Source organism: Cyclopterus lumpus, chromosome 20 (assembly GCF_009769545.1).
Source record: "Cyclopterus lumpus isolate fCycLum1 chromosome 20, fCycLum1.pri, whole genome shotgun sequence".
Classification (NCBI taxonomy): Eukaryota; Metazoa; Chordata; class Actinopteri; order Perciformes; family Cyclopteridae; genus Cyclopterus; species Cyclopterus lumpus.
In genome coordinates, this window is record NC_046985.1 from 385,001 (window position 1) to 392,500 (window position 7,500).

Sequence of the window (7,500 nt, forward strand, 5' to 3'; positions counted from 1 at the left end):
GAGACAGACAGGTAGAGAGATAGACAGACAGATAGAGAGATAGACAGGTAGAGAGACAGACAGGTAGAGAGATAGACAGACAGATAGAGAGATAGACAGGTAGAGAGACAGACAGGTAGAGAGTTGGCAGACAGGTAGAGAGACAGACAGGTAGAGAGACAGACAGGTAGAGAAAGAGACAGTTTCAGAGGGAGCAGATTGTTGTCATGGCGTTCATCTCGGCGAGAGGAAATGAGAGAAACACACACGTTTCTTCACACACACACACACACACACACACACAATCACACACACACTAACACAAAGAGTGATGACAGGGAATAGAAAACACACCCTGAGGACACTGTGTGTGTGTGTGTGTGTGTGTGTGTGTGTGTGTGTGTGTGTGTGTGTGTGTGTGTGTGTGTGTGTGTGTGTGTGTGTGCAGTAGTAATTAATCATAATGTGCAGTTATTGATCGTCTGCCCTCTTTATTCTCCAGTCACCTGATCAATAACTACAAGTCCTACAAGTTAGAGCACCATTAACCCTTTACATCCTGCTGCACCCCAGATACATATACTGTATCAATATTTATATATGTATATATCATTATATATATATATATATATATATATATATATATATATACATATATATATATATATATATATATATTATAGTAGATATAAATATATACACATATATATGCTATAATATACACATATATAAATACATATCTACACATAAATATACATAAACACATACAGGTACATTACATTACATTACATGTCATTTAGCTGACGCTTTTATCCAAAGCGACTTACAATAAGTGCATTAAACCATGAGTCCAAACTCAGAACAACAAGAATCAAGAAAGTAACATTTCTTCAATAACGTTAAACTACAGAGTGCTATCAGTAAGAGACATTTAAGTGTTACTAAAGTGTTAAACTACAAAGTGCTATCGGCAAGAGACATTTAAGTGCTACTAAAGTGTTAAACTACAAAGTGCTATCGGTAAGGGACATTTAAGTGCTACTAAAGTGTTAAACTACAAAGTGCTATCGGTAAGAGACATTTAAGTGCTACTAAAGTGTTAAACTACAAAGTGCTATCAGTAAGAGCCATTTAAGTGCTACTAAAGTGTTAAACTACAAAGTGCTATCAGTAAGAGCCATTTAAGTGCTACTAAAGTGTTAAACTACAAAGTGCTATCAGTAAGGGACATTTAAGTGCTACTAAAGTGCTACTACGGCTCTTCCTTCCCTATTCATGGTGTAGTCACTAAGATGTGTTTTTAGTTTGTAGAGACTTCCTGTCCTGATGTCAATGGGGAGCTCGTTCCACCAATGAGGAGCCAGGACAGCAAACAGTCGTGACTTTGTTGACCAGTCCTATCTATAGACCTGAACCAGCCTTAACTATAGACCTGAACCAGCCTTAACTATAGACCTGAACCAGCCTTAACTATAGACCTGAACCAGCCTTAACTATAGACCTGAAACAGCCTTAACTATAGACCTGAACCAGTCCTAACTATAGACCTGAACCAGCCTTAACTATAGACCTGAACCAGCCTTAACTATAGACCTGAACCAGCTCTAACTATAGACCTGAACCACTCCTAACTATAAACATAAATATGAAAAATGACATGTAATGTAATCTAATGTGTATAGTTCAGGCTGTTTCAGGTCTATAGTTAGGACTGGTTCAGGTCTATAGTTAGAGCTGGTTCAGGTCTATAGTTAGAGCTGGTTCAAGTCTATAGTTAGAGCTGGTTCAGGTCTATAGTTAAGGCTGGTTCAGGTCTATAGTTAAGGCTGGTTCAGGTCTATAGTTAAGGCTGTTTCAGGTCTATAGTTAGGACTGGTTCAGGTCTATAGTTAGAGCTGGTTCAGGTCTATAGTTAGAGCTGGTTCAGGTCTATAGTTAGAGCTGGTTCAGGTCTATAGTTAAGGCTGGTTCAGGTCTATAGTTAGAGCTGGTTCAGGTCTATAGTTAGAGCTGGTTCAGGTCTATAGTTAAGGCTGGTTCAGGTCTATAGTTAAGGCTGTTTCAGGTCTATAGTTAGGACTGGTTCAGGTCTATAGTTAGAGCTGGTTCAGGTCTATAGTTAAGGCTGGTTCAGGTCTATAGTTAGGACTAGTTCAGGTCTATAGTTAAGGCTGGTTCAGGTCTATAGTTAAGGCTGGTTCAGGTCTATAGTTAGGACTAGTTCAGGTCTATAGTTAGAGCTGGTTCAGGTCTATAGTTAGAGCTGGTTCAGGTCTATAGTTAAGGCTGGTTCAGGTCTATAGTTAGGACTGGTTCAGGTCTATAGTTAGAGCTGGTTCAGGTCTATAGTTAGAGCTGGTTCAGGTCTATAGTTAAGGCTGGTTCAGGTCTATAGTTAGAGCTAGTTCAGGTCTATAGTTAGAGCTGGTTCAGGTCTATAGTTAGAGCTGGTTCAGGTCTATAGTTAAGGCTGGTTCAGGTCCATAGTTAAGGCTAGTTCAGGTCTATAGTTAAGGCTAGTTCAGGTCTATAGTTAAGGCTGGTTCAGGTCTATAGTTAGAGCTGGTTCAGGTCTATAGTTAGAGCTGGTTCAGGTCTATAGTTAAGGCTGGTTCAGGTCTATAGTTAAGGCTGGTTCAGGTCTATAGTTAGAGCTGGTTCAGGTCTATAGTTAAGGCTAGTTCAGGTCTATAGTTAAGGCTAGTTCAGGTCTATAGTTAAGGCTGGTTCAGGTCTATAGTTAGAGCTGGTTCAGGTCTATAGTTAAGGCTGGTTCAGGTCTATAGTTAGAGCTGGTTCAGGTCTATAGTTAAGGCTGGTTCAGGTCTATAGTTAAGGCTAGTTCAGGTCTATAGTTAAGGCTGGTTCAGGTCTATAGTTAGAGCTGGTTCAGGTCTATAATTAAGGCTGGTTCAGGTCTATAGTTAAGGCTGGTTCAGGTCTATAGTTAAGGCTGGTTCAGGTCTATAGTTAAGGCTGGTTCAGGTCTATAGTTAGAGCTGGTTCAGGTCTATTGTTAGAGCTGGTTCAGGTCTATTGTTAGAGCTGGTTCAGGTCTATAGTTAGAGCTGGTTCAGGTCTATAGTTAAGGCTAGTTCAGGTCTATAGTTAGAGCTGGTTCAGGTCTATAGTTAAGGCTAGTTCAGGTCTATAGTTAGAGCTGGTTCAGGTCTATAGTTAAGGCTAGTTCAGGTCTATAGTTAGAGCTGGTTCAGGTCTATAGTTAGAGCTGGTTCAGGTCTATAGTTAGAGCTGGTTCAGGTCTATAGTTAAGGCTAGTTCATGTCTATAGTTAGAGCTGGTTCAGGTCTATAGTTAGAGCTGGTTCAGGTCTATAGTTAAGGCTAGTTCATGTCTATAGTTAGAGCTGGTTCAGGTCTATTGTTAGAGCTGGTTCAGGTCTATAGTTAAGGCTAGTTCATGTCTATAGTTAGAGCTGGTTCAGGTCTATAGTTAGAGCTGGTTCAGGTCTATAGTTAAGGCTAGTTCAGGTCTATAGTTAGAGCTGGTTCAGGTCTATAGTTAAGGCTAGTTCAGGTCTATAGTTAAGGCTGGTTCAGGTCTATAGTTAGAGCTGGTTCAGGTCTATAGTTAAGGCTAGTTCATGTCTATAGTTAGAGCTGGTTCAGGTCTATAGTTAAGGCTAGTTCAGGTCTATAGTTAAGGCTGGTTCAGGTCTATAGTTAGAGCTGGTTCAGGTCTATAGTTAAGGCTAGTTCAGGTCTATAGTTAGAGCTGGTTCAGGTCTATAGTTAAGGCTGGTTCAGGTCTATAGTTAGAGCTGGTTCAGGTCTATAGTTAAGGCTAGTTCAGGTCTATAGTTAAGGCTGGTTCAGGTCTATAGTTAGAGCTGGTTCAGGTCTATAGTTAAGGCTAGTTCATGTCTATAGTTAGAGCTGGTTCAGGTCTATAGTTAGAGCTGGTTCAGGTCTATAGTTAAGGCTAGTTCAGGTCTATAGTTAGAGCTGGTTCAGGTCTATAGTTAAGGCTAGTTCAGGTCTATAGTTAAGGCTGGTTCAGGTCTATAGTTAGAGCTGGTTCAGGTCTATAGTTAAGGCTAGTTCATGTCTATAGTTAGAGCTGGTTCAGGTCTATAGTTAAGGCTAGTTCAGGTCTATAGTTAAGGCTGGTTCAGGTCTATAGTTAGAGCTGGTTCAGGTCTATAGTTAAGGCTAGTTCAGGTCTATAGTTAGAGCTGGTTCAGGTCTATAGTTAAGGCTGGTTCAGGTCTATAGTTAGGACTGGTTCAGGTCTATAGTTAAGGCTAGTTCATGTCTATAGTTAGAGCTGGTTCAGGTCTATAGTTAAGGCTAGTTCAGGTCTATAGTTAGAGCTGGTTCAGGTCTATAGTTAGAGCTGGTTCAGGTCTATAGTTAGAGCTGGTTCAGGTCTATAGTTAAGGCTGGTTCAGGTCTATAGTTAGAGCTGGTTCAGGTCTATAGTTAAGGCTGGTTCAGGTCTATAGTTAGAGCTGGTTCAGGTCTATAGTTATGGCTGGTTCAGGTCTATAGTTAAGGCTGGTTCAGGTCTATAGTTAAGGCTGGTTCAGGTCTATAGTTAGAGCTGGTTCAGGTCTATAGTTAAGGCTGGTTCAGGTTTAGCCATAAAAAGATTTGGTGAATCTTTAGAGAGGACAAGTAAATAAAGGAGTCTGGACAAGATACCGTGTGAAGAAACTGAACAGATAAAAAGTGAAATATTCAGAGTCTCTGAGTCTCAGACTCTCTGAGTCTCTGTGGGGGGGAACTGGTCTCCATTAGAGTCCGTAGAGATCTGATAACATTTAGCTGATCTGCTGGTGGGCCGGATTAGACCTCTGCTGCTGCCAATCCCTATTCCACTGTAATCTATTAACAGGCAGCCAATCATACACACACACACACACACACACACACACACATGCACGCACACGCACATGTACGCACACACGTGCACACACACGCCTGTTCGTCAGCTGGCAAAGCGCCTGGGTGGAGCTGCACTCGTCTTCTTTTACTAACTCTTCCTCTTTTCATCTCTCTCTCTCCCCCTGTGTGAGATGCTCGCTCGCCCTCCCTCTCTGAAGTACGCTTGGCTGAATGAAACCATCTGGTCCTGATTAGGAAAATCACTCGTCTCTCTTCTTCTGTGGTTTTGCTCCTTCCTTCTCCTGCTTCCTCTCCTCCTCTCTGAACTCTGTACTTTGTGTTGAATCATGAGACCGATCGATGAAGTGTTTCAAACAGGACGACACAAAGAAACCGTTACTTTGTGACAGAGAAATATGAAAGATATACTGCAGTTATATCAAAAAACTACTGACATATTGTTGAAATACCATTGCACTAATATCAAAATACAACTTCATAAAAATTCAATACTATTGCAGTAATATTAAAATGTCAAACACTACTGAAGTAGTATACAAATAAAAAATCAAAATGAAGATATTTATTTACGTCGGCCATTTTAGATCAAACGTGTCTTTTTGCCTTTTCCAGGCGTTGTGCTGTAACAAGCTCCTTCCACAGATTTCACGAGGTCGTCTCTAAATATGTTCGGTAACATTTAAAGTGACGCAGCTGACTTCCTGTTTCATTGTCCCTCCGACACACATCAGCAATGAAAGGACCAATTAGAAAGAGCCCGATCTCTAAATGATGATATCTGAAGAAATACGATCATATCAGAGGATATAAGACCAAGAAGTAAGAGGAGAGACTGTTCAAGGTGACCAATGCTGAGGAGCAGCAACACGTTGACTACGAACAGCTGAGTCAGAAGAACTACAAATATGTCTGAATACTGAGCAACAACATGCATTGAAACAAGAACTATATCAGGACGAGCTGGGACTAAAGACACAAAGCTTTTGGTTAGTACAGTTAAAGAGTAAGAAGAATGTGTTCCACAAAGAAAAGGATGGATGAGTACTGCTACTAGTAGTACTGATAACACTGTGACTGGTATTCATCAACATAGTGGAGGAGACAAGGAGCCAGAGGAGGAGAAAAGGAGGAGGAAGAGGAGGTATAGGAGAAGGAAGAGGAGCTAGAGGAGGAGGAAGAAGAGGAAAGGAGGAGGTAGAGGAGGTATAGGAGGAGGAAGAAGAGGAAAGGAGGAGGTAGAGGAGGTATAGGAGAAGGAAGAGGAGCTAGAAGATGAGGAAGAAGAGGAAAGGAGGAGGTAAAGGAGGTATAGGAGGAGGAAGAAGAGGAAAGGAGGAGGTAGAGGAGGTATAGGAGAAGGAAGAAGAGGAAAGGAGGAGGTAGAGGAGGTATAGGAGGAGGAAGAAGAGGAAAGGAGGAGGTAGAGGAGGTATAGGAGAAGGAAGAGGAGCTAGAAGATGAGGAAGAAGAGGAAAGGAGGAGGTAAAGGAGGTATAGGAGGAGGAAGAAGAGGAAAGGAGGAGGTAGAGGAGGTATAGGAGAAGGAAGAAGAGGAAAGGAGGAGGTAGAGGAGGTATAGGAGGAGGAAGAAGAGGAAAGGAGGAGGTAGAGGAGGTATAGGAGAAGGAAGAAGAGGAAAGGAGGAGGTAGAGGAGGTATAGGAGGAGGAAGAAGAGGAAAGGAGGAGGTAGAGGAGGTATAGGAGAAGGAAGAGGAGCTAGAAGAGGAGGAAGAAGAGGAAAGGAGGAGATAGAGATACAGGATAAGTGTTATTATGCATCAGACTTCAGGAAGGAGCCGTTTCCTTCCTATCTTTGTCTTTCCATCTCACACACTGTCTCCCCCCCTCAGACACACACACACACACAAATTAGCATTAGTGTGTAACCAGGCTCATCTAATGTGTGTTATTATCAGCTGTGAACACCAGCAGCTCTGTGTGTGTGTGTGTGTGTGTGTGTGTGTGTGCGTGTGTTCAGCCCTAGTAGTCTCACAGTTAGCCGTTAGCATGTGGTGATGCTAACACTCCGCAAAACTGGACCCTGAGAGGTGATTGGACGAGATTGGACAGGCAGAGGAAGTGACACGTGCAGCTCCCAGCAGCACCTGAGGCAGTGTGTGTGTGTCTGTGTGTGTGTGTGTGTGTGCTTGAGATTGAAAGTGACAGTGGACGCACCCACTATGACAGACAGAGGTGGCCTGTGGTGTCAGTGGTGGCATTTAGCTGGTGAGACACAATACACACACACACACACACACACACACACACACACACACACACACACACACACACACACACACACACACACATACACACAGTGAGGATGAGACATGATAGCAGCAAGAAAACAACAGGCTTTTTGTAACAGAGAAATGATATTCAGACAGGAAGGAAACAAAAGGTAGAGAAGGAAGCAAGGACATCAGGAAGTGAAGGAGTGGTCACTATACCCTTGCAGGGGACAATGTCCCCTTGTGGAGGTCACTATACCCTTACAGGGGACAGTATTCCCTTATGGGGGACAGTATTCCCTTGTGGAGGTCACTATACCCTTACAGGGGACAGTATCCCCTTGTGGAGGTCACTATACCCTTACAGGGGACAGTATTCCCTTGTGGAGGACAGTATTCCCTTGTGGAGGTCACTATACTC

At 42.5% G+C, this 7,500-nt stretch overlaps 1 protein-coding gene across 6 annotated transcripts in view; it reads right to left on the reverse strand.

The window, feature by feature from the left end:
• The window catches only part of LOC117749412 (receptor-type tyrosine-protein phosphatase mu-like), a 205,962-nt gene that overhangs the window by 174,162 nt on the left and 24,300 nt on the right, over positions 1–7,500 (reverse strand). The gene's annotated exons all lie outside the window — the stretch shown is intronic.